Source organism: Sus scrofa, chromosome 4 (genome assembly GCF_054392235.1).
Source record: "Sus scrofa isolate SSC_HxYL_T2T_F1_AM1 chromosome 4, Sscrofa_HxYL_maternal_Yorkshire_Landrace_v2.0, whole genome shotgun sequence".
In the NCBI taxonomy this organism is placed as follows: Eukaryota; Metazoa; Chordata; class Mammalia; order Artiodactyla; family Suidae; genus Sus; species Sus scrofa.
The window spans coordinates 41,459,802-41,487,431 of NC_139386.1; the positions used below are offsets into that span (position 1 = coordinate 41,459,802).

Sequence of the window (27,630 nt, forward strand, 5' to 3'; positions counted from 1 at the left end):
ATCTCCCAAGTAGCTCAGAGGAACTGCTCCAAAGAGGTCGGGATGTGGTCAATATATCTGTGATTTTGGTGAAGGGGGATACAGGCAATCAAGCCCACATTTTGGCAGACATTTCTTCTAGTCATGAAGAGCAGATGTCTTTCTTAATGATTTTAATGCTCTTCAAGATATGCGAAGACGCAAGAATTTGGGCTTATAAAATCTTCTGAAAATATATAACTATCTGAAGGCTTGTTCTGCCAGTTTTTCTCAGCGTGCAGTGCTCCTGGTCTCCACCCCAAGTCCTTTCAGGGTGTGTTGAAAGTCCGTAACTGCTTTGGTTAGCGATGTCATCGTTGCAGAGGTGATGGCAAGTGCCAATTCCTAATTAGCAGATTTAAATTCAGTCTTAACACTAGATCCAGTACTTCTTTGCCCAAGAGCTGCATTCTTCACAGAGTCAGTGTAGGACTTACCATATGACTTGATAAGTTCTTAATTGCAGGTGCGTGTGTCATACACCTCCAGGGGTCCCATCTTATTTGCTCTTGTATCCCAGTGTTTACAGGGTCTGGAACACAATACATGCAGAATAGACTATGTTGGACTGATTATTCAGCAAACAATTTTTTTATTTTTTTGCTTTTTAGGGCCACACCTGCAGCATATGGAAATTCCCAGGCTAGGGGCTGAATCAGAGCTGCAGCTACCAGCCTACACCACAGCCACAGCAACACAGGATCTGAGCCATCTCTTTGAACTACACCACAACTCATGGCAACGCCAGACCCTTAACCCACTGAGTGAGGCCAGGAAGCAAACCTGCATCCTCACGGATACTAGTTGGGTTCATTACTGCTGAGCCACAAGGGGAACTCCCATATTTAGCAAACTTTCATCAAGCAAAATCCTGTGTGCCTGAACTCATGCTAGAAGCAAGGGCTACTCAATGAAAAGGAAGTGAGGGGCAGTGGGGCGGGGGTAACCTATGTCAGACACACAAACACTGCAGGAGAATTAAGTACTCGGGGAGTTCCCATCGTGGCTCAGCGGTTATCAAACCTGACTAGCAACCATGAGGACACGGGTTTGATCCCTGGCCTCGCTTAGTGGGGTAAGGATCTGGCATTGCTGTGAGCTGTGGTATAGGTTGCAGATGAAGCTTGGACCTGGCATTGCCGTGGCTGTGAGTAGGCCGGTGGCTACAGCTCCAATTTCTACCCCTAGCCTGGGAACCTCCATTTGCTTTGGGTGGGGCCCTAAACAGACAAAAGACAATTAAAAAAAAAAAAAAAAGAATTAGGTACTTGGAAGAATGGAAGAAGGCATCCAGCAGGACTCAAGGGGAGGGAGCACTAGAGCCCTGAGATGAGGTGAGAGAGGCACCATGGCTGATACAGAGCTGGAGTGAGCTAAAAACAAGAAATTTGCCACAAGAAGAATGAGCCATGTCAGAGAGGGAAGAGCAGAGGCTGAAGCATGGAAGTTGGAGAAAGCCTGATTTGGCTAGGGTTTCAGGGGAGTAATACATACCACTCTGGAGTTCCTACTGTGGCTCGGCGGTAGTGAGCCTGACTAGTATCCATGAGGATGTGGGTTCTATCCCTAGCCTCCCTCAGTGGGTTAAGGAGCCGGCATTGCCATGAGCTGTGGTGTAAGTCACAGATGCAGGTCTGATCTGGCATTGCTGTGGCTGTGGTATAGGCCGGTAGTTGTAGCTCCAACTGGACCCCTAGCCTAGCCTCGGAATTTCCATGTGCCACAGGTTCAGCCCTAAAAAAAGATAAATAAATAAATAGCACTCTAGAGGCACTAGGCCTTCTAAGGGGCTCCTCCTCCATGAACTAGATTCCTCCTACCCCAAATTACAGGCCTCCTCCTTCCCAAAGCAAAGCCCAACCCTGACAATGAACACTGGCAAATAGCAACCAGTGCATGTCTCTGCAGGACGAACGGGGAGATAGATACCCAGCCAAGGGAGCTGGGTTTCTCCTCCTGGGTCACCAAAGAGCCCAGCCCCAGCCCCAGGAGAATGGAGAAGGAGGGCACTGCCTCTTCTGTATCATTTCCTTGAGGAGTCTGCAATTGCTGCCAGCCTACATAAAAAAGAAAGCGCTGGGCATAACCCCTACCCCACCCCACCCTGTCAGCAGTGTTTGGAGAGGCTGGCTGGGAAGGGCTGCAAGACTGAAGGCTGGACAGATAGCCAGGCCTTGTGTGCCCTGCAGTGGGAGGGCTGTACCCGCCAAGGTGACAAGAGCCCCTGCGCAGGACAGAGACAGCACAGGAAGGCTGTCTGGGGAGTCGTGGGGTAGGAGGGTGGAGCAGAGGACATGACCGGGAGGCTAGCCTCTCAGGGGCCACCCCAGAACTCTGCTCAGAGCTGCGAGGGTGGAAAAAAAAAGTCCAGGGAATGAGAGGGGTTTGGGAGGTGACACTCAGGATCCGGTGATTAATCGGCTGTGACAAATAATAGGAAAGAGGGTGTCAAGCAGCACTCCAGGCTCTGGCTGGGCACTGAGAGCAGGAGGGAGAAAGGGTGGCAGGGAAGGATGTTGGGTTCAAGATCCAGGATAGCAGAGGCTGAGGTGCCCGGAAGGTGTGGACGTCAGGAGAGAAGGCTGGCCTGGAGAGAGCCGGCAGGAGTCAGCTGACTTGGAGAAGGCATTCTGCCCAGACAACAGAGCCTGGAGGGGGGAAGGAGCGTGACAGTGAGTCACCAGGACAGGCTTTCTCTGCCTCTGTCTCTCCCACTCCTAGGGAGCTCTGGCCCCTCTCAAACACAGCCTGGTAACCCTTGAGCTTACCTACTTATTTACACACACGAACTTACTTCCTGAACTAGATTCTGGCCACGTGGCCTCCATGGTTCCCCTCCTGCTCGCTGTGAACCCCTCAGACACAGAGCCACGCCTGGGTCCCAATGCCACCCGAGTGCCAGGCTCTCGCCCTGACCCACCAGGGCCCGGGGCCAGGCCCACTGCCAAGGGCACGGATGTCCGCGTGGAAAGGAACAAGTGTTCAAGAAGCAGGCGAAGTGTAGTGTGACCACTATTAGAAGGGGCTTCTCTGAAAACCAACAGAACCCACGGCACCCTAGTCCCTCAGCGGGCCAGGCCCCGTCCAGGACAGAAATAACTCACTCAGCTGCCACTCCCACTCCCACCCAAACCACCGCTACCAACACCACCATCACCAGGATGGTCCCCAGTATTTCCACACCCGGGGACCACCTGACACCCAGCACCCATCCAAGCCTGCCTCCATTCCTACCCCAGGATTAGCATCTTTGCTTAACAATTGATACCTGAGAATATCAACTTGCTTCAGGGGAAAAAAAAAATCGCTAGCCTATCCAGACTGTGCCATCAGGTGGCATAGTCCAAGAAGACAAGAATCAAGACCCAGAGTCTGGATCATTCGCTTTGTGGGTACCCCATTAGCAGTCTCTTGGCATTACCCTCAAAACCCATGCACATTCTAACCACGGCTCATCACCACCATTGTTCCCAGCCAGACCCCACCACCCCTGTCTCTTGCCTGGATTATTGCGACAGCCTCCTAACCAGTCTTCCTGTTTCTGCCCTCAGCCCAGTCGCCACACAGCAGCCTGGGTAAAGCACCCATCAGACCATGTTCTGCTCAAACCCTTCCTGTCTTCCCACCTCAGAGTAGAGCCCAAGTGCTTGCAAAATCCTGTGTTCTCAGGACACCCCCAACACACGCCCACCCCCGAAAGGCTCTGACCTTGACTCTAGGCTTGTCCTTCTGATTCACGCTGCTCCTCCAGACCTCAGGCCCAGAACCTTTGCTGTCTTCTCAGGGCCTTTACCCTTGCTCTTCCCTCAGCCTGGAATATTCTCCCCATATGGGGCCATGTACACCCCCTGCCATCTTTGCTCACCAGCTCAGTGATGTCTCAAATATCAACACACACACACACACACACACACACACACACACACACACTTCCTAGCTCTTCACTGTCTTAATTTTTCTCTTCAGCATTTCATCATAGCTTCCTTACTGATCTTGTTTTTGTCTGTTTCTGTGAAGACCAGAATTTTGTCTGTGCTCAGTGTGGGTGGAGGTAAATCTGGTAGTTGACTGCGATGGAGGGAATGACCCAGTGGCTGGGTTCGTCCCAGGAGACCCCTCAGTTCCCTTACAAATAGACCTGGACGCGTCCGTCCAACAGGTTCATGGACAGGCCCAAACATGCCTGAATGTAGCCTCCTTCAAACCAGGAAGCCCTGCTGGGAAGCAGGGCAGAACCCCTGGGTGTGAAGGAGCTCCCTGGGGAACTTAGCCCCTAGACGAGCAGGGGGCAGGGGAAACAGCTGGAGAGTGAAGCATTCCCGAGACACTGCCCAATGGCAACAATAAAGCAATTTGTGTGTGTGAAGCCAATCCAGGGGCGGGGGGAGGCAATGCCCCCCAAACAGCAGATCCCTCCTCCCTGGGGATTTGGGCAAGAGAGAGTTTCTAGAGCTTAGAAGTAACAGGGCGGAAGGAAGTTCTCATTGCAGCTCAGAGGTAATGAACCCAACTAGTATTCATGAGGACTCAGGTTCGATCCCTGGCTTGGCTCAGTGAGTTAAGGATCCGGCGTGGCCACCAGCTGTGGTGGAGGTCACAGATGCAGCTCGGATCTGGCATTGCTGTGGCTGTGGTGTAAGCCAGTGGCTCCAGCTCCAATACAACCCCAGCCTGGGAACCTCCATATGCTGTGGGTGTGGCCCTAAAATTCAGAAAAAGAAAGAAATAAAGAAAGAGAGAGAGAGAAAGAAAGAAGGAAGGAAGGAAATAAAAAGAAAGAAAGAACGAAAGAAAGGAAGGAAGAAGAAAGAAGGAAAGAAAGAAAAGAAGAAAGAAAGCAAAGAAAGAAGAAAGAAAGAAAGATAGAAAGAAAGAAAGAAAGAAAGATAGAAAGAAAGAAAGAAAGAAAGAAAGAAAGAAAGAAAGAAAGAAAGAAAGAAAGAAAGAAAGAAAGAAAGAAAAGAAAGAAAGGAAGGAAGGAAGGAAGGAAGGAAGGAAGGAAGGAAGGAAGGAAGGAAAGAAAGAAAGAAAGAAAGAAAGAAAGAAAGAAAGAAAGAAAGAAAGAAAGAAAGAAACAGGGCACAGTCGACTAGGAGGTGGAGATGGCCTTCCAAGGCCACCAGGTCCTATTTCCCAAGACGAGGGGAGCCAAAGCCAAGTTAGAGGATGAGGATGATGTGTGTTAGGTTCTCCTGACGGTGAGCTGTGTCCTACAAGTGCCGGCTGACTAAGGTCTATTAGATCTGTGATGCTGGCCTGGCCACAGGGGTGGTCCCCATTTTGTGGGAAATAACAAACGACCTTTAACCACACGGAGAAGAATTCAGCTGGCGTGGGAGACACAAATGGGGTGACTGGAGAAAGAGGGGTGTCAGAGACGTTAAGGGAGTGGAGAATTGCAGGGGGCAGAGGGCAGGGCCCTGGCTGAAAACAAGCCCTGTCCCGGGAATCACCAGGCAAGACCAAGAAATAAAGACCAAGTCAGGGGCACCTGGGCCGGTGTGGGGGAGATAGTGGAGCCAGAGTGAGGGGGCGGAGATTGGGTGTGAGGCAATTTCCCAACACATGGGGCTGGAGAGGACCGCTGTGGGCCAGTGGTCAGAGACACACGAGCGGGCTTTCTCAGCTGGGGAGAGATGCTCCCATGTGTACCCAGGAGGGAAGAAGTCAGTGAAGAGGATGGAGGCTGAGGGACAGGGAATCCAGGGGATGCTCAAAGCAGTGATAATCCCAAGGAGGTGAGAAGATCAGAAGTATAACCGCCTGGGAGGTCCCGTCGTGGCTCGGTGGTTAACGAATCTGACTAGGAACCATGAGGTTGTGGGTTCGATCCCTGGCCTTGCTCAGTGGGTTAACGATCCGGCGTTGCCATGAGCTGTGGTGTAGGTTGCAGACGTGGCTCGGATCCCGCGTTGCTGTGGCTCTGGTGTAGGCCGGTGGCTACAGCTCCGATTAGACCCCTGGCCTGAGAACCTCCATATGCCGCGGGAGTGGCCCTAGCAAAGGCAAAAAGACAAAAAATAAATAAATAAATAAAGAAGTATAGTTGCCTGTAGCTCAGTGGAGAGATGGAGCAGAAAGAAAATGCTGGTCCCAGATGCTGGGAGTAGGGAGGGACAGGGAGTGGAGGAGGCCACACCTGACGACCCCTTTGCAAAAAAAATAGAAAGCAGGGTCATTCCTAGGGGTGGGGAGGGCCTGAGGAAAGTATTAGGCGGGAACCAGCTGAGAAGGCAAGTGTGAGGAGCTGACCCAGTCCACATCAGAGGCTGAGAGCAGCGTGCAGGCAGCTGGCCCTAGATCCTGGGTGGGGGTTCCTGGGCTCTGTGCTGGAGGCAGGCCTGGGTCCCAGGCCTGGGAGGGGGCTGGCAGTGTGGTGAGAGAAGGGCAGGACTGTGGGGAAGAAATTGAACATGGTTAAGTCTGAGGAGGCAAGGAACTCCAGAGCCTGGCGAGGTCCCGGAAGAGACACCGTGGGAGGGAAGAGAGAGCAGGAAGGAAAGAGGCTGTGTCCAAACACATGTCAGAGGTGGGATGACAAGCTCTAGACTGTGGCCGGGCAGGCTGCATGGACAGTTGGCACAGAGAGGTCAAAGAGCAGGTCCTTGACCTAGATGCTGAGGTCTCCCACGATGACGGTAAAGTTGAGGGAAAAAAGCATCAAAGTCCTCAGAGCTTGAAAGGAAGAACTTGGAGCCGTGGAGGTGGCCATCAGGGGACAGAGGATGTCCAGGGAGAGACTGAGGGTTGCCTCTCAATAACCACCCTCTCCTTCCTCAGCAGTAGGGGATGGCTTTAGTGGGATTTAGTTGGAGTCATTGTCATCCAGACTTTTTTTTTGGCTTGCCCAGGGCATCCAGAAGTTCCTGGGGCCAGGGAATCGAACCCCTGTACAGCAGCAACCCCAGCCATGGCAGTGACAACACTGGATCCTCAACCCATTGAGCCACCAGGGAAATCCGTCTGTCATCTAGACTTTTTAAAATCACATTGCCCAGAAGTTCCTGCTGTGGCTCAGTGGCAATGAACCCAACTAGTATCCATGAAGATGCAGGTTCGCTCCCTGACCTTGCTCAGTGGGTTAAGGTTCAGCTTTAACCTTAACTGTGAGCTGCGGTGTAGGTCACAGACATGGCTCACATCCAGCATTGCTGTGGCTGTTCCACTGTCCACCATCTGCAGCTCCAATTGGACCCCTAGCTTGGGAACTTCCATATGCCACAAGTGTGGCCCTAAACAAATAAATAAACAAAATTTAAAAAAAAATGAAATCACTTTGCCCAGCCTAGCTGGTGACTGGATGGCCATGTGACCACTCTGGGGTATTTCTGGAAGCTGTTCTTATGTCCTTCCCTCTGTGGCCAACCTGGAACTGGGGCATGTGACTGAAGCTTGTGCTGCCCACTGGGCCATGAGAAGGTGTGTCGCATCCAAAGAAAGGCCAAGCAGTGGCTGGGAGTAAGCCTAGGTGATGACACTTTATGAAGCAAACACTGGCCCTGGACCACCTATCTTTGAGACTTAAAGTCTTGGGAGTTCCCATTGTGGCTCAGTGAGTTAAGCACCCTACATAGTGACATAGTGTCCACGAGGATGTGGGTTTGATCCCTGGCCTGGCTCAGTGGGTTAAGGATCGGGCATGGTGGCAACCTTCGGCATGGGTTACAGATGTAGCACAGAGCCTGTGTTGCTGTGGCTGTGGCGTAGGCCTGCAGCTGCAGCTCCAATTTGACCCCTAGCCTGGGAACGTCCATAAGCCACAGGTGAGGCCCTAAAAAAATAAAATAAAAAATAAAGTAAAATCTCGTGTTCCAGACACTGTTTATTGGAGGCTTTCTGTCAGCAGAGAAACTAATCCTGAACATTACAGATGGTGTATGAGGAATGGCCCATATTTCACAGGAGAACCACTTTCTAGAACACACGGTGAGCACGTCTTTGCCTATAAAGAGCACTGGGAAGCTTCAAGAGGATCCATAATGGCTTCCAGGCCTGAGGTAACGTGGGAGTGTGAGAACAAACAGCCTCCCTCACAGGGGCTCTGGGCAGCTGTGTTCCTTCCTTAGCTCAAGCAAGAAGGAAGAGGGAGAGGCTGCAAAGAGCTAGAAGCCACAGGGAGGGTGCTGTCAGAGGAGCAGAGTTTCTTAAAAGCGAAGCTGAGAGGCTTGAGAAAGCCCTCCGAATTGGGAACTTGTGTCATGGCTTTTTAGGGCTGTACCCGCGGCATATGGAAGTTCCCAGGCTAGGGGTTGAGTGGGAGTTGTAGCTGCCAGCCACAGCCATAGCCAGAGCCACACAGGATCTGAGCTGAGTCTGCGACCTACACCACAGCTCATGGCCACGCCAGATCCTTAACCCACTGAGTGAGGCCAGGGATCAAACCTGTGCTAGTCAGATTCGTTTCTGCTGCACAACAGGAAGGCCAAGAGGGTCTCTATTTAGGACAGAGGTCAACAACGAGAGCCAAGGGCCTAACCAGGCTCACGGTTTTCAAGAGCGTTTAGCCAGTCTCCTGCTGAACTTGTCAAGTTTGGGGAGACTCAGCTTCCTTCCTGCAGTCGCCTCACAAGGCTAGAGAGCTGGGCAGGAAGCCAGCCCAGGGTGGGGAGGGCAGGGGAGCAGGAAGGGGAGCGGCCCTCGGAGGAGCCGTCCCAAGGGTGGGGCGCCGTGTTGCCCACTTTCTTATTTACCTGTTTCTTTTCTTTTTTTTTTTTTTCTGAAAAAAGGTGGCACACATACACCATCGGAGATTTTATTGATTGAAAAGCATAGTTCAAGATCAGATTTGCAACATCATTGTGAAACATTACTTGTGTGTTTCTAACCCAAATTCCATATTCACTTCAGAGGATCCCACACCTCTGTTTTGAAGGGTGGACCCTTAAACAGGGTTGAAAATGCAAACCTGGGGCAAGCATGTGGATCTTGAAGAGGCTGTTTCGTAAGCCACAGCCTGCCAGGCCCCCAAAGGAGGTCGGTGCAAGACTAGCCAGAGGGAGACCCACTCGGAACAGTGGTGAGAAAGGAACGTGGACTATAATTTTAAAGGGGCAGCTGCAGGGGTCAAAGCCCAAAGAGAGACCTGGGCCTGGGGGAAGGGCAGGGGCCACACCTGAAAAAGGGAGCCACCTTCCTGATGAGGACCTGACGGAGGAGCTGGGCAGACCTGCAGGTACCTTAACTAGTTCACAGTTCAGAGCCAGGACAAAGTCCTAAAGTCAGTTAGAGGAGTTTAGCACAGGGTTGGGTGGGTTCACAGCCAGGAATTCCTGCTGTTGACACAATCTCTTGAGCTGAAGATGCCGCAAATATTCACCCCACCCCACCCCACCCCCGGCCAGGGTAAGATGCAGGCAGAGCTCGGTGGGATGGGGCTGGACTTGGAGGTGACACCATGCTTTCCAGCTGTGAGGAGAAGAGGCTACTAGCACAGATCAAGGGTGAGACAGGACCTGACACAATGTGCAGGAGCTGGCAGCCTGCACGGCCACCGTCCTGAAACATATTCCTCTTCCATTAACCCCAAGGGGAGGAATTTAGCCACACTGCCAGAGACAGCTGTCCAGGTCATAGCCGTGGTGCCTGCAAGGAGTGAACTGCCAGGGAGACCCTGGACCCTAGAGACGGCTCTTATTGGAGTCTTCCGTGCACGAAAAACAAAGCAATAAGCCTTAAACTCAGGCTTTACACAAATCAATCAAATCAGAATCTCCAGGGCCAGGAACCAAGGACCAGTGGATTGTCAAACTCCCCAGATTATCTGCAACGTGCAGCCAGAGTTAGAACCTGAGGTTGGCCTCTGGCTCAGCCATAAAACTTTGGGCAATTTACTCAACCCGCACTTCAGTTTTCTCATGTGTGAAATGCACCTTATAGGGTTCCTGTGAGGGTGGGGAGCACTTAGGCAGGGCCTGACATGTCCTAACTCTTTGCTAAGCATCAGCTACTATTATTAATGGTAGTCAGGATTCAGTCTGCAAACGCAACCTGAGAAGTGATGGTTCACCTCTTTGGCTCTTTTGAGATTTGTCAAATCTCATCCTCTTAAACAGTGGTGTGGTTTGAGGGTGTGGGAGCAGGAGTCGGCGGGGGCTCGGGGCAGGGGGTGGGGGGGGGTGTCAGGTCAGGTTCTGTGGTGTTAATGGATAATCACATTTCTAAACAGGATAGGGGAGAAAACCAAGTCCCACACAGGCTGGTCATTATGTCTTAAAATAAGAAACTACCTTTTCAGGAAATCATTGTCTACATTTGACTTTTTAAATTCTTCTTTTTCGGGGGCAGGGAGGGTAGGGTGGTGGGGGTAAGAGTTTTATTAAGCTATCATCCTCATACCATATGATTCACCACTTAAAGTGCTCAACCCAGTAGTTTCCAGAACATTCCCAGGGCTGCATATTTTCCTGGTTGTTGTCTGGTTTTCCTAAATCATTTTCCAAGGGCTTGTTCCACTCTTGCCCTGTCTGGTGATCCCGGTCTGGACTTGGAAGAAGGCTGCCAATCCAGCACTGGTGCATTTGAAACTTCAACATGCCTCATACGGAGGGTTCCTCAAAAGGGGACGATTCAAGAACGATACTGTTCACGTTATTTTCCAGTTTGGGTAACAGAAGCCATGCCAGAAAAGCTAAGCACCAGCAGCACAGGGTTCAGCAAGTAAAGCCCAGGGAGGAGACAGACAGGAGGGGTGCAGATGGAAAGAGGGGTCTTTCCAAAGAGTGGGGGAGAGAAGGAGCAAGAGACTTAGCCTCCCCCAGGCTCATTCTCCCTAGGGTTGCTCGGCAGGCCTCTTCCTGTCCCACAGGTAGTAGGACAATTTCTAGCATTTTCTAGAAGCTCATGGGGAAGGTGAGTGCACCACCGTTTCCAGGTGGAATTAATCTGTGATGCTTCCCTCTCTTGGAAGGTAACCCAAGTCGGGGACTCTCTCTAGGATTTGTGGTGCAGGATCCTTCCTTCAGGGTCAAGTCCTAAAATTTTCCCGTCTCTCCGTGGAGTTATCCCCCTCATCTTTTTGTTTTTATTTTGTGTTAGAGATATTTCTCTGAGCACCATCTCAGCCCCCAGGTTCCACAGTCTTAGGCAAACCTTTTTTCCTACCATCATCCTAGATAGTTTTCAGGAGTGTGTTGTTTGTGTAAACACATGCGCACACCAACAAAGATTTTATGCTTTGTAATCTCCAAACACAGCTGTCAGGTCTACCAAACCATGAGTGGTATTTCTAGACTGTCTGGGGATGAAGCCATCACAAAAAATTGTGGGTATAAAGGGGGAGGCTCCTGGAGTTCCTGTTGTGGCTCAACAGTAACGAACCCAACTAGTGTCCATGAGGATGGGGGTTTGATCCCTGGCCTCTCTCAGTGGATTAAAGATCTGGTGTTGCCGAGAGCTGTGGGGCAGTTTGCAGATGTGGCTTGTATACTGAGTTGCTGTGGCTGTGGCACAGACCAGCAGTTATAGCTCTGATTTGGGAAATCCCATATGCCCCGGGTATGGCCTTAAAAAGCCAAAAAAAAAAAAAAAAAAAAAAGAGAGGCTTCTGACTAGTTAGATGGTGCCAAAAACTTTACCTACCACAGAAGGTCAAGCTTGCTCTATTTTTGTTTTTGTCTTTTTAGGGCCACACCCATGGCACATGGAGGTTCCCAAGCTAGGGAACCTACACCACAGCTCATGGCAATGCTGGATCCTTAACCCACCAAGTGAGGCCAGGGATCGAACCCACAATCTCATGGTTCCTAGTTGGATTCATTTCTACTGTGCCATGACAGGCACTCCCACATTTGCTTTAAACCAGAGCTTCCTTAACTTCTCAAAAGAAGCAACTGTTTAAAAATGCAAATTCCAGAACCCATTCCCAACCCCCTAAAGCAGCAGAAGTCAGGAAAGATGGTTCTACAAATGCCTCCAGGTGATTCTTATCATAAGAAAGCATTTTCCCCCAATTTTTTAAAAAAACTTTTTTTTTATTAAAGTATAGTTGATTTACAATGTTGTGCCAATTTCTGCCATGCAGAAAAGTGACCCAGTCATACATATATTTACATTCCTTTTCTTATACTATGTTCCATCATGTTCTATCCCACGAGATGGATGTACTTCCCTGTACTGTACAGCAGGACCTTATTGCTTATCCATTCTAAATGTAATAGTTTGCATCTACTAATCCCAAACTCCCAGTCCATCCCACCTCCTCCCCTACTTTTTTAAAAAAATTCAGCTTCCTCCTCCCTTGAGATTCCAACTTCAGTGGGGGAAGTGGGAGCAGGTAGAAGCAGGTTAGATAGAATTTTTTTTTAGGGGTGCCCCTGCAGCATATGGAGGTTCCCAGGCTAGGGGTCAAATCGGAGCTATAGCTGCCGTCCACAGCCAGAGCCACAGCCACAGCCACAGCAACTCAGGATCCGAGCCATGTCTGTAACCTACACCACAGCTCACAGCAATGCCTGATCCTTAACCCACTGAGCAAGGCCAGGGATGGAATCCGTATCCTCATGGATACTAGTTGGGTTCATTTCCACCAAGCCACAACAGGAATATTTAGACTGGTGTTTTTGAACACAGTAGCTCTGATGTACAATCTATCAAGAATCATCGCTGAACTTCAAACATACTTGAAGTTCCATCCCTGGCCCAGGCACTTCCATAGGCCATGGGTGCAGCCAAAAAAATTTAAAAGAAAATAGCCTGCTTAAGACCATCTAGCTAACAAGTAGCAAAGCCATTCTCACCAAATCTCAGACTAGCCACCAAATGCTCCACCCCTGAGCTCATCCTGCCCAAATGGCTTCCAGCTCAGGGTTCTTCTGAGCCAAGAAGCCTCCATATCCCAGTTTCCCAAGTCAGGAATGAGGCTTGGCCCCAAAGCACACACCTGCCCCGTATCAGGCCAGCAAAGGTGGGCTATGTCCAAAGTACCTTTAGGTCAGCTATTCCCACTAGACAGTGGATCCGGATCATCTGGGAAAAGTATTAAAAATGCAGATACCTAGGCCCTACCCTCAGAGATTCTAACTCGTTATGTCTGGGACGCAGCCCAGCCAAGTATAGCCAATGAATCTGATGCAAGTAGTTGGAAGGCTAGGCTGAGAAAGGAAAAAAGGACAAGGGATGGGGTGGAGAGAAGGGGAGAAGGAAGAAAGGAGGGAGAGAGGGAGAGAAAGAAGGAAAGAAAGCAGAAAAGAGTGCCCTGAATGAGCAATCAGCCTTGACAGAAGGAAGAGAAACCCCCAGGGAGGGGAGAGGAGGCTGGATCCCTAAAGACTCTCCTCTCTTCCTCCACGCCTAGGTAACTTGCACTCCTTCAAGCCTCGGCTCCCACGTGACATCACCTCGCACTTTCTCCATGGCTCCAGAAAGAGTTGGGGCGCCCCTTCAGGAATCTCACAGGCTTTAGGTCTAGGCACTGGTGCATTTTCCTTATCACGGTGGCTCCAGTGGCGGGCATTCACTGCTTACTGCTTTGTGGGGGAGTTCATCACCTTGCGTGGGTGAAGCCACAACTCCATGGGCTGGTGCCTGCTGAGTGGCTGCTGTGCCACCACGGAGCTGGAGGAGACCCAGATGTCTAGCAAGGTCCTGAGCTGATGTTCCAAAACCAATAAGAGCTCTTAAGGCCCCCGAAGTGATAAGACCCCATCCCAACCCCCATCCCCAGGCCAAGACTCTGAGTCTCTTGAGAACTGCGGCCCTGCCAGACTCTTTCCTGAACTGCCAGGGCCATGCCTGGTGGGCAGGCACAATCAATGATGCCCATAGTTTTCATCCAGCTGAGGGCCCTGCGACACATGGAGGCATGTCGACTTGCGTGGGAAAGAACACTGGGAATGATTTCTGAATAAGTGTGTGACCACACAGCAGGTGCGACATTCCATGCTCACAACCATTCCATGCTCACCAACTTGGAAGACACTCCTGTTCAGAAGCAGCACCCGCACATGGCTAACTCCTCAGTCTCTCTTCCTCCTGCCCATCTGAGTACCTGACCCATAGCTCGATCTTTCCACAGTCAGAAGCTGCATCTCCCCACAAACTCACCCCACTGGGTCCTCATCCTGTAAACTTCATCTTCATGAGTAGCCACCCAACCCAAACATCTAGCAGGCCTCTCCCTTTCACCCCAAGTCTTGCTGGTCCTTCCTGAATAGTCCTTGAATCTTTCTCCACCTCCTTATGTCTACCTTGTCTTCACATGTGGTTTTGTTTGTTTGTTTGTTTTGGGGTTTCTTTTTTTTTTTTTTTTTGGTCTTTTGTCTTTTAGGGCCACATCCTTGGGATGTGGAGGCTTCCAGGCTAGGGGTCCAATCAGAGCTGTAGCCGCCGGCCTATACCACAGCCACAGAAACGTGCAGGATCTGAGCACATCTGCACCCTACACCACAGCTCACGGCAACACCGGATACTTAATCCACTGAGCAAGGCCAGGGATTGAACCTGAAACCTCGTTAACCACTGAGCCACAGTGGGAACTCCCTGTCTTAACATATTTAAAGCCCCATCATTTCTCAGCTGCAGTGATGAAACAGCTTCCCTTCTTTGTCCCTTCCCTACCCAGGGAATATAGCTGACATTTCTATGACACAGATAGGGACAGGGATATAATGCTTTGGGCCAAAGACCACCCTCCTCGGCGTGGCTATGAGGCCCATGCGACCAGTCCCAGCTCCCTCTCCAGCCAGGCTCCCACTGTCCCCTAAAAGAACCCCCGTGCCTGAGTCCCTGAACCACCTCTGCCCCGCCCTCTCTCACCTCTCCATGCCTTTGCATATGCTGTTCCCTTTGCTGGGAACATTCATTGTTATTAACTTTGATTCAACCTTCAAGACTCTGCCCCCTCCAAATATCTTCTTCCACCTTCCCTCTCAAGGCTCCCTAGCCTCTGGCCCTATGTCTGTCACAATTACATATTACACATTACACATTATATCATAAATGCCTATTACTTATCTATCCCTGTCACATGCCACACACCCCTACACCCTACCCCAAACTTGAAGTCTGGGGCTGTGTCTCTTCTCTCTGTATCTCCAGCACCTGGTGCATTACCTGTCAATAGCGACTTAATGAACATTTGTCAAAGGGTTGAATGGCAAGGATACAGCAGCAGGATATGAAGAGCTATACCTGCTTGATTCTCTTCGTGGTGTCATGATTTGTGCATCTTTGTTTGTTTTTGGCATTTCATATTGGAGATATCTATGCGTGAAAAAAATTCCTGTGTTCAGTAAATCATACAAAAATCCAGCAGAAATTGTGAAAACTCTGAAAGACAACATGGCCATTTTGGAAAAGCAAGACAATAAGACAAAGTATGAGCTAAAGCAATAGCATTCTTATTAAATACATGTGTTCCAAAGCCAAAAAACAACGTAAAATCTTAATGAAGAATTCCAAGTACGGACGGTAATCTACACCTAGGGTCTCTATAAACACATTTCAAGTTTTAAAGTTCTTTCCCTAGTTTATTGAGACATAATTGACATATAATTGGTTGATTTTCATACTAAGGAAAATAATTTTTTCATTACTCAGTTAACGAAATAGCAGGCAACATTTTTTTTTTTTTTTTTTTTTTGGTCCTCACTTGCGGGATATGGAGGTTCCCAGGCTAGGGGTCGAATTGGAGCTGTAGCTGTAGCTGCCAGCCTACACCACAGCCACAGCAATGCTGGATCCCAGCCGTGTCTGCAACCTACATCACAACTCACAGCAACACCAGATCAACTGTGTGAGGCCAGGGATCCAACCCGCATTCTCTTGGATGCTAGTCAGATTCATTTCTGCTGAACTACAATGGGAACTCCATGGGCAACATTTTTAATGTTTTATTGAATGTTTTGTTGAAACATACCAACTTATTCTTCAGGAAGCCATTTCTTCCAAGGACTTAACACAAAATCCAGCACGTGAAGGTCTTTTGCTAGGCAACCGAGCTAATGGAGTCCTTTTTAGAACTTGTATTAAATGAGGCTCAGCATTTGCTACAAGAACCATGGTTGAAAATAGCACACCCCTGGGGAGTCAAGATTGTGATAGAATCTAGATGGCTATCAATTCAAGATTAGGTTTCCTGAGTAGGGCCAACGGTGCACACATCCTGTGTGGTTGATTTAAAAGATTCTTTTTTGGATAGCAGGTGACAGGAATCCCATTCTACAAGGGAGCAACTTGCTTAAGGCTGAGCAACTATTAAAGAGATGAAGACAGACCCATCTCTACTCAAACACAGGTCACAGCCTCCTCTTCATAAATCCTACACCCCTAGGGTCTTCACTTTCGCTAAATCCATCATGCATTTTTCCACACCTCTGCCATTTTCTCTACCTGGGATGCACCCCCTCTAATTTCTACCCAACCATACCCTATCCGTGTGCCAAGCCCAAGTCGTTGAGATAGATATAAGAATTCCCCTATTATCCCTTCTATATAGAACTTTTGGCTGGACACTTGGCCACAGACTATATTTCCCAGCCTCCTTTGTAACTAGAGGTGGCCAAATGACCAAGTTCTGGCCAAGAGGAGAGGTGAGCCACTCTGAGTCTGTGCCTTAAAACATCTGTTTGCTCCTCCATCTTCTCTTCGCCCTTGCCACAAGGTGGAAGGTCACAGTGGAAATGACCAAGTTTAACCCTACAGCTGAAGACAACACCCAACAAGACACTGGAGAAAAGCAATGGGAATGAGCAGAACTGGGTCCCTGAATGGCCCTGTGGAGCTGAGCTGTACCAGCAGCCTAGTGCCACCTACATCTGCACTGTCATGGGAGAGAGAAATACAATTATCTCTTAAGGTTGACCTCACAGAGATTACTGTATTTGGGGAGCTCCGCCACAGCTTCCATATCCATCATCTCCTCTGAAAGTGATTCCCCGAGAGCTCTGTCTGAAGTCCTGTCACGTCTTTGGTGGCTGCACTCATACAGCATCCGTGTGCCATTACAGCCACCTCCATGCTTGGCATCTGTCACCAGGGGCCTGGAAGATTCTCAAGGGCAAAGGCCACACCGATTTCCTCTTCGATGCCCCCCAGTGCCATCTTCACAACATCCTGAAGCACAAGTCATGTTTGTTGAAGAAGCGAGTGAACACACCATGTTTCCCACTCAAATACTGTTTATAGAAAGGAAGCAAAGATAGCAGCAGTGGAGTCAACACACAACGCATTTAAACAGAAACCAGAAAGGATGAGGCTGACAAATAGGAGGGCTGCTGTGCCAAGCTGGGAATAGCAATTCTCCAAAAATAAATGTAATGTGGTAACAAAGCCTGAAGAGAGGGCACTGAAAAACACAGATGGTTCCTGGAGCCCTGGAGCAGCCCCCCCTCCCCATGACCACATAGCCCTGGGGATCCCGAGGTGGGGATGACCACATGCACTCAGGACCTGGACAACCGCTTCTGCAGACTGGGTACCCAACCACGGGCACTTGTCCACAGAGCCAGACCTATAAATGCAGTTTCTCTGAGATACTGGGAGAAGACACCCACCCTGTTCTCCCCACTGCGGACATATACGAAGGGAGAGTATTTTCCAGGCCATCAGAAAAACTCAGCGAGGTCTGGGGCCAGACTGCTGAGTTGGAATCCCAGCTCAGCGGCTTACCAGCTGTGCGACCTTGGACAAGTAGCTTACCCTCTCTGCATCTCCATTTCTTTACCTCTAAAACACAGATGATAACAGTACCTCCTTCCAAGGAGGTACTGTTGGAGGAGTCAGTGCGTTCATCCTTTAAGGCACCTAGGACAAGGCAGTTGCTTTTGTGGCAGGTGCTGTCATGGGCATCATCCTTGTCTTTGTTGCCCTCACGCTTACAGGTAGCTCACAACCCTCTGTGCAAGAGGCAGAGTGCAAGAAAATGCCCATTACGCAGACTAAAAATACTGAGGCTCGCAGTGCTCACTGTGGCTCAGTAGGTTAAGAACCTGACTAGTATCCATGAGGATGCAGGTTTGCTCCCTGGCCCAGCTCAGTGGGTTAAGGATCTGGCATTTCTGTGAGCTGTGGTGTAGATCGCAGACGCAGCTCGGATCCAGTGTTTCTGTGGCTGTGGCGTAGGCCAGCGGCTGTAGCTCTGATCGGACCCTTAGCCTGGGAACTTCCATATGCCGTACGTGTGGCCCTAAAAGCAAAAAAAAAAAAAAAAAAGAAAGAAAGAAAGAAAAAGAAAAGAAAAAAATACCGAGGCTCTAAGGGATTATGGGGCTTGCCAGGGGTCACCAAGAAGAGAGGTTACCCTGACTGTCCCTCTGGTATCCCGGCTCAGAATCATGTGCTAGTGGGAAAGTCTGCAGCCTCCACCTGGGTGATCTTCTCCCACTTCCAGAAGAGCTCCTGGACTTCAGGAGGGAGAAGCCCCGGGCAGGCCAGGAGCTGAGGGGAGACGCTCACCCCCTCCTGTCTGAGTGACTGCTCAGGAGTCCAGGTGAGGAGCCAGCTGCCTGCTGCCCATCCCCCTGCAGCCTCCTGACCCCCCCCCCCACCACCTTGGGCTCCGGAAGCTGAGCCTTCTCTGCAGGCTGCATGGGGTGGGGTTGGTGGGGGCACCAGGAAGACGTTTGGGTGTTTGCTGATAAAAATAGGTGAAGATCGGCAAGGGGACCAGAACATCCCAGATGACATGAGTAAGTCTATGTAAAGGAAAGGGTGAATGAGGAAGTATAAACGAGCAAAGAGAAAAAAACACGCTTGGGCCGTGTCAGAGCACAGGTGTTTCCTGTGACGTCCAGGCTGGCCGGTTAGCCGAGGTGATCGGATTAGAATAAAGCCAGGCTGGGGGAGGGGCACATGTGGCATCGAGGCAGACACAGCAAGGGACCCAAAGAGAGGCAGGGAGAGTCGGGGAGCCACACACAGAAAAAAGAAAGAATACGAGGAGAAGGGAGACACAGGAAGGGAAGAAAGAGAAGCGGAGAGAAAAGAGAGTCAGAGAGCCACACCACCACAGAACTGGGATCCTCTTCACTATGTCACACTCTCAAAGTGCCCCAAGCCGAACAGAAGCAGACTTCTCCCCTTCAGGGAGTGCTCAGGAAAGTTCTAGAGTGTTCCAGTCTCTGGGTGCGGACTAGTATCCCTGCCCCCGCCACCTGGCTAACCTCCCCTTTTTGTCTCTTCTTGATTCAAAAGGACTCTCCGGAGTTCCCGCTGTGGCGCAGTAGTTAACGAATCCGACTAGGAACCATGAGGTTGCGGGTTCAATCCCTGGACTAGCTCAGTGGGTTAAGGATCCGGCATTGCCATGAGCTGTGGTGTAGGTTGCAGACGCAGCTCAGATCCTCAGTTGCTGTGGCTCTGGCATTGGCCGGTGACTACAGTTCCAATTAGACCCCTAGCCTGGGAACCTCCACATGCTATGGGAGTGGCCCTAGAAAAGGCAAAAAGACAAAAAAAAAAAAAAAAAAAAAAAAAAGGACTCTCCCCCTCCCCACCAGCTCTGTTTTTTTTTGGTTTTTTTTTTTTTTTTTTTTCATAAAGTTGAGGAAAAGAGGCTGTCACGGCCCCTCTGAGTCGAGCAGGTGAAGCTCTGAGGACCAGTGTGCCCACTGACGGCCTCTGAAAATAGATCACGTACATGCATTCCTAGCTCCAGGATGGGGTGTCACGTGACAACCAAGATCCAGACACCCTCTGGCCCAAGGTCAGTGCCCAGCAGTGATGGAGAGGCCCAGAGGCCCATCTGTCCTCCAGGGACAGCCACTCCCTTCCTTCAGCTGAGCAGGCACAAAAGTGACCGCAAACCAAGCTCCAGCAGAGCTCGGTCTCTGTCTCTGGAGAGGCCAGCCTGGCGCTCTGTGGCTGGCCGCCTCCACCTGCTGTTCCCAGCCCCTGAGCCCCACACTTCAGCTGCAGGCCTCCCAGGCCCCCTGGAGTTTGGCAGCTCCATGCTTCACCCCGTGCACTTCCTTCCAGGTCAGGCGGGACTCCAGGCCGGGTTCCTCCACCACCCTTGTCTTAGTTTCCTGAGAAGCCTGAGCCAAAGGCTGCCTGGGGATGCACGCACGTCGCATCTGCTTTCAGGTGCAGGAGATTTCAGATTTCTATCCCTTCCTTCCTGGATCCCTGACCCCTTAGTCAGGCCTGCAGGACGGGCCAGGGAATTGCCTGTGCTCCAACAGCTCCAAACCACAGCCCAGCCTCAAGCCCACTTGTCTCAGCCCAGAAAACACGAATCCACCCACACTCAATTCCTAGTCTAAATAAATCCGTAGTCCCAGCAGCTCTGCCAAGCAGCAGGTGCATAATAAGAATTCCTGGATGGATGGCTCTCAACTTCTCGTTCCTGGGAGTCTATAGACCATTTTTTAAAAATCTTCCTTCAGACCAGCCCAGGTGCCACTCAGCCTCCTCCTCTGTTTGTGCTGCAGGCACCGGGCCCGTAGGTAGAAACCCCTTCTTGACCTCCCAGGTGGTAGGGGTCAGAGGACTGCAGACTCTGCGGTGTTCCTGGGCCGTCCCCCACCCCGAGTATCAATGTCCTGTGGCTGCCATATCAAATTACCAAAAACCAGGTCGCTTCAAACAGCAGAAATGTATTGCTTCATGATTCTGGAAACCAGAATTCAGAAATCATGATCCCTGGAGTTCCCGTCATGGCTCAGTGGTTAACGAATCCGACTAGGAACCATGAGGTTGCGGGTTCAATCCCTGGCCTTGCTCAGTGGGTTAAGGATCTGGCGTTGCCGTGAGCTGTGGTGTAGGTCGCAGACGAGGCCTGGATCCCACATTGCTGTGGCTGTGGCGTAGGCCGGTGGCTACAGCTCCGATTCGACCCCTAGCCTGGGAACCTCCATGTGCCACGGGAGCGGCCCAAGAACTGGCAAAAAGACCAAAAAAAAAAAAAAAAAGAAATCAGGATCCCTGGACTGAAATCAAGGACTCTGGTGTGGGGACAAGAGGAGGTGGCTCTCCCTCCAGAGGCTCTAAGGAAGCAAGTAATCTGTGCCTTGTCTCTTCCGACTTCCCATCTCTACTTCCACCGTCATATCGCCTTCTTCTCTCTTGTGTCAACTCTCCCCCTGCCTCCCTCTTAAAAGGATACATGCGATGGCATTTGGGGCCCACCTGGATAATGCAGGCTAATCTTCCTATCTTGAGATCCTTAAGCACATCTCGATTAACTTTAATTTAATCACCTCTGGAATATGACAAAGTCCTTTTCTGCTCTATAAGGAAGGTGACATTCACAGGTCCAAGGGATTAAGACGTGGAAGTATTTAGGAGGCCGTCATTTCATCTAACACACCTGCCAGTGCAAAAACTCTGAATGCAGAAAGATCCAAATCCTCCCGAGTCCAAGATCCATACCCTCCCCCACCAGCCACCTCCAACCATCAGCAGCAGTTGAGCGACGTTAGAGTTGGTGACATGGAGGGAAAAGCATTAGGCTAAGAGGCCTGGCCTTGAGGGTCACCTCACCCCTTGCTAGATCTGTGACTTGAACACGTTGCTTAGTTTATCCAAACATCTATTGGATGCCTTCTGTGTGCCAGGCCCTGCGCTAGGCATGAGCTTCCTGAAAAAACGGAGGAAACAGAACATTCAATACTGCGCTGATACACGGCCAGTGCCTGGACCTGTGCCTGACTCATAGTAAGCATTCAATAAATACCAGCTACTACTATTTGTAGTAGATACTCAGCACATGGGATTTATTGTTTTTATTTTTATTTTTTTTTATTTTTGGCTGCACCCATGGAATGTGGAAGTGCTGGGTCCAGGGATTGAACCTGTGCCACAGCATGACAACACCAGACCCATAACCTGCTGAGCCACCAGGGAATTCTGGGTGGGATCTGTTAACATCCAGATCATCTAGGCGTGGAAAAACCAGGATAAAACAGAATCATGGAAGACAACAGAAAAAAAAAAAGGGTTCCTCCATATGGTGTTTGCTTTTCACAACCCCCCTGTGAGTTGGGTGATATTTTATTTTACCAGGGAAAAAGTAACGCTCAGAAAGTTAAGATCCTGCAGACACAGTTGCTGCTCAGCACCTACCCATGTGTGACTCCAAATTTCCCAGCTCCCCTGTAGCTACGTGGGCCCATGTGACCACTTCTGTACAAGGGACTGTGAACAAAAGTGACAAATGTCACCAGGCAGGATAAGGAAGAGAAAACCCCATAAAAGTACCCCTAGCTCCCTCGTCACCTGCCATGGTGACCATGAATGTTTGCCCTGAGATGGTATAACCACAATATTGAAAGAACCCAGACCCTCAAGACACTGTTGGAAGAGAGCTATCTGAACAACAGAGGACTTCCTACAAGCAAAAAAACAGAAACAAAATACAGAACGTGTGTCTGTTGAGCTGCTGAGACTCAGCCTGTTTGTCATCACAGTATAGCATATCCTTGGATACCAAAACCCCCATTTTTCTGACGAGATGTTTCTCCATCATCCTTTTTCAAACAGGCTTCTTAAAAGTGTTGTCTGCCCTCACTGTCTTTACTTCCACACCTCCCCCTCATCTTTTCATCTCTTTGATCAGCCTTCCAGCCCATCTGTCTACTGAATTGGCCCTGTGACCACCATATTGCCAAATCCAATGGACAGTATTAGACATTTTCCATAACAGATTTCTGAAAAGTGTGATTCTGCTGAATGAAATATTTTCCTCTCTTGGTTACTCTAGCGAAAAGCAACAAAACCTCATCTGGCTAAAACAAACATATAATTTGTTATATCACAAAGGAAAAGTCTCGGTGGAGGAATAGATTTCAACTGTGATAATGGATCGCCAGTATCACCAAAGATTCCACTTTTTTCCATGTCTCCTCTCTTTCAGCTTTGGTATGGTGACTTGAGCCCTAGGCCGGCTTTCCTTATGGTCACAAGAGAGCTGCAACTGTTCCAGATATCACATGCAGACTTCTGTCTTAAGAATAGGAAGAGTTTCCCAGAAGCCCTTTAGAACTCTTCCTCTCATGTTTCATTGGTCAGAATGTGTCACATGTCTATTCCTAAACCAGTCACTGGCAAGGGGAAAGGCATTACCACCACTGGCTTCCACTCAAGAGCCACTCTTCTAGAACAGGAAGAACCACACACCTGTCAAGAAGGATAAAGGGACAGATCTTTCTTAGTGTCCTCTCCTGGGTTATCTTTCTCTGAAAGTACCTGAATTTTTACTTCCACAGGGATTTTATGTCCAGACTTCTACTGGTTCTACTCCACACCCTCTCCCCAGTAGTCTCATTCATCGCTATGGTTTTAAGTTTCACATATATGTCCTGGAGTCCAGATCTCCACCTCCAGCTCTAAACCCTCTCTTGAGATCTAGACCCAAATATAAAACTGTTTGCTACCCAAGGTCCCAAAGGACCCTCAAACTTGATGTGTCTAAAACAGAACTAATCTAGACCTTCCTGCCCCAACTTCCTCAGAGTTGTTCTTCTTTTTGGGTCTGTGGTTCAGGTTAATGGAATCACCTTTCACTCTCCATTGCTCCTTCCACTCCACTGAATTGGTCATCAAAGCCCTGGGGCTCCAGACTGAAACCTCAAATTTGTCTCCCCCTCCCCATCCTCATAACTGCTGCCTGGGTTCAGGCTCATGGTCCTCTCCTGGGGCATCACAATAGCCCCTAACTGGGCTCCTTGGTGCAGCTTGGGAGCCCTCAATCCTCCTAACACAGCCTCCAGAGCAATGGCTCTATGTCCCTTCTAATCCCCAGTCCCCAGCTTCTGAACACACCTGCTGGGACTTGCATGGGCAGGCCCTGCCTCTGTGGCCCTTTCATCAATATCCCAGCCACACTGACCTTCCACATGACATCTCTCTGGGCCTTTGCACATTCTGCCTGGAATATCCAGCAAGCTTCTTCTATTCTTCTTTAGGCATCCCCTCCTCCAGAAGGCTTTCCCTGATTGGCTCCTGACGAAATTAACCAGGGTCTGCTCTGTGTCACAGCATCCTTCAATGATCCAAAAAGCATTTACTGCCTGCTTACCATGTGCCAGGCACTGGGCTATGACAAGGAACATGACAGACATGGTCTCTGTCCTGTGGGAGGGAGAGGAAAAGGAAACAAAGCTATGAGATGTTAAAAGGAATTGGAATAATGAGGGGGAGGGCCTCAGGGAAGACTTTCATGGACACCTGAAGGATACATAGGAGCTCACCAAGTAAGGGGGGAAGGGGGACTGGGCAGAGGGATTAGCCCGTGGACAGGCTTGGAGGTAGTAAGGAACATGGCATATCAAAAATATCAAGATGTTGGAGTTCCCTGATGGCACAGTGGGTTAAGGATACGGCGTTGTCACTGCTATGGCTCTGGCTCTGGTTATAGCTGTGGCGTGGGTTCAATCCCTGGCCCAGGAATTTTCCATGCCATGGGTGTGCAAAAATGTATCGAGACATCAAGCTGAAACCTTCTAAGGCTTCTCTTGCTGGACCCCTTCCCCATCCCCGCAGCCAGGCTCACTGAAGAGTCTTCCCTACCACGAAGAGTCCCTGACCTCCTCCTCTCACTATTGCAGCATGTCGCACTCAAGAAAGGCTCAGGGGGTTTGGGGAGAATGGAAAGACAACGGGTTGGACAAAGGTGTCACATGTAAACTGGGAGCCGCTCCTCACAGGCAAGCATATTCCCAAAGAGAGGTTAGGGGTAGAAGCCCCATTTGGAGACTCCACCTCATAAACCTAGAACCTGGGACTGCTACCCTGTACAGAAAAAAGGGAGGGAGGGGAACTTTGCAGGTGTAACAGGGTATTGAGATGGGGAGATTATCCTGGGTTTCCTGGTAGACCCCAAGTGCAATCCTTGTAAGAGGGAGGCAGAGGAAGATCTGACCCACACAGAAGAGTAGAAGGCCATGTGACCACAGGGGCAGAGGTTGAAGTGATGCAGCCACAAGAGAAGGGATATCGCAGCCACCAGAGGCCCAAAGAAACAAGGAAGATATGCTCCCCTGCAGAACGGGTTAGCCCTGCTGATGCCTTGGTTTCAGCCCAGTGATACTGACTTTGCACTTGTGGCCTCCAGAACTGTGAGAGACCAAAATTTCTGTTGCTTTAAGCCACCCCGTTTCTGGAAATTTGTTACAGGAGCAATGGGAAATGAATACAGTGAGTGATCTCATAGGATTCATTCCTGTTATTCATTCAATAAACATCTCCCAAGTGCCCACTCTATGCCAGCACTGCTGTCAGTGCTGAGATGCATGGGACAGAGCAGGCTTTGCCCCCACAGAGCTGCAGTCCAGCTTGGTGCTGAAAGTCCAAGGGTGTGTAGAGGATTATCTGAAGGAGCTTGCTCTGAATACCAACAGCATCATGGATGAGAAGAAGGAGAGAATGGTCATTTTAAAGGATCCTTTGAAAAAAAAAAAAAAGCAAAGAAAACATGGACCTTCATAAAATAGTGGCAAGTACACTTATGAGCACAGATGTACTCTTCAGAGAAACACAAAGTTCTCTGGATCCTTGCCACAGCCCAGAAAGCCTTATACGTCTTTGGGGCTGATACTGGTCAGTCCCTGCATTTCCCCCTTCAGGGAACACAGGCTCCTGCAAGAGAGGGTGGGACTTCAGCTCTCAATGGCCCATAGAAATAGCCTACCCCGGGGAGCGTCCTGAAAGAGTGGCTTTTCAGTGTTAACGTAGAGATTGACTGCATGTAATTTACGCCAAACTTGAGGCTGAAGTCATGACTCTGGGCTTGCTTTAGAGGTGTCAGAACATGTTGGGCTAGGAGACTCCACACTCCAGCAAGCTCGTGATTCCCCACATGTAAGCTGGTCACATCCACAGGCAGTGACCTCATGTAATCACCCCGCTGGTGAACTCCAGAGCAGGCCATCTCTAAAGCTGGCTAAGCTCCTGGCACCACCCAAGCATTACTACATAACCTGATTCTGCAAAATACCTGCTCATCTTCTTGGCCACAAGATTCACTGTCTGAACAGCCCAGGAAGAAGCATGGGGTAGGCTGGGGTGAGGGAGGAGGCCAGGACATTCCACATTGTGCCGCATCACTGAGCCCTCCCCCATCCCCCACCTTCAGAGATCTGACAGGATCCTTCTTTTCACCTCTTTTGAGAATTATCACTTCCAACGATGAAAATACACTTTGAAAACTGTTATAGAGCCAAGGCTGAGTGATGCTTTTTTTTTTCTTTTCTTTTTCTCCTTGTGTGTGTGTGTGTATGTGTGTGTGTGTGTGTGTGTGTGTGTCTTTTAGTCTTTTTAGGGCTGCACTGGTGGCATGTGGAGGTTCCCAGGCCAGGGGTCTAATCAGAGCTACAGCTGCTGGCCTACACCACAGCCACAGCAATCCAGAATCTGAACCGCATCTGCCACCTACACAACAGCTTGGGGCAAATCCAGATCCTTAACCCAATGAGCAAGGCCAGGGATCGAACCTGCAACCTCATGGTTCCTGGTCAGATCCGTTTCTGCTGCACCATGATGGGAATTCCTTCTTTTTTTTTTTTTTTCCTTTTTACAGTCACATCTGCAGTATATCAGTATATGGAAGTTCCCAGGCTAGGAGTCCAATTGTCCCATCGGAGCTGCAGCTGCCGGCCTACACCACAACCACAGCAAAGCCAGATTGGAGGCATGTCTGTGACCTACACCACAGCTCACAACAATGCCAGATCCTTAACCCACTGAGCAATGCCAGGGATCGAACCTGCATCCTCACTAGTTAAGAACTCTTTGGGTTCTGGAGTTCCCGTCATGGCACAGTGGAAACAAATCCGGCTAGGAACCATGAGGTTGTGGGTTTGATCCCTGGCCTTGCTCAGTGGGTTAAGGATTTGGCGTTGCCGTGAGCTGTTGTGTAGTTCGCAGACTCAGCTCAGATCCCACTTTGCTGTCACTCTGGCGTAGGCCGGCAGCTACAGCTCTCCTTAGCCTGGGAACCTAGCTGTAGGCCGGCGGCTACAGCTCTCCCTAGCCTGGGAACCTCCACATGCCGCAGCCGTGGCCCTAAAAAAGACAAAAAGACAAAAAGGCAAAAAGGCAAAAAAAAAAAAAAAAAAAGAACTATTTGGGTTCTTAACCCATTGAGCCACTATGGGAACTTCTGAACGATGTTTTTAATCACTGGCATTATTCAGTTGCCATTGGAAACAGTGAACTCTACCTCATTTTTTCTGGGTACAAAAAAAAGAAATTCTTCCTCTAAATTGGGTTTCAGTAGCCAAAACAGAACACATTAGCAGATTCCCACCCCACTCCCTAAACTCACCCGCCTCCAGGCCTGCCTGTCCAAGGTAGTTTCCAGAGTGGAGCCTGTGTAGTAAAGAATTAACCTTACCCAAAGACAGGTCTGGCCTTTGTCCTCAGCTCAAGTGTTGTATGGCTAAATTTTAGAATGTCCTACCCAATAAGAGTTTACCCGAGGCCTTGGACCACACTGGATAGTCTAACAATGTGATTTATGGTGGGGGTTTTGGCCACATAGTATCAGCTCAGCTTCCAGAAGGGCTGGAGATGAAAGGTCAGCCAAGCAGGTGATCCACTGTGGCTAACATGACTGAGCCTAAAAGAAAATTCTGCAAGCTAAGGCTCAAATGAACTTCCTTGGTTGACAATATTCCATGTGTTTTGTCACGTGTTGTTGCCAGGAAAAGTTGGTGCTGTCCCTGGATCCCCTGGGAG

The 27,630-nt window shown here is 49.8% G+C and overlaps 1 long non-coding RNA gene across 2 annotated transcripts; it reads right to left on the reverse strand.

Annotated features, from left to right (window-relative positions):
* Window positions 1-248: 248 nt before the first annotated feature.
* LOC106510019 (uncharacterized) lies at window positions 249-27,338 on the reverse strand. 2 transcript variants are annotated; one of them, XR_014843636.1, is made up of 3 exons: window positions 23,783-23,909; window positions 456-550; window positions 249-363 (listed from the first exon to the last, which is right to left on the reverse strand). It is a non-coding gene; the product is annotated as an uncharacterized LOC106510019 (long non-coding RNA). The 2 variants fall into 2 exon arrangements; XR_014843635.1 differs by lacking the exons at window positions 249-363; window positions 456-550 and adding exons at window positions 19,457-23,070; window positions 27,218-27,338 and having other exon boundaries at window positions 23,783-24,024.
* Between the last annotated feature and the right edge of the window lie 292 nt (window positions 27,339-27,630).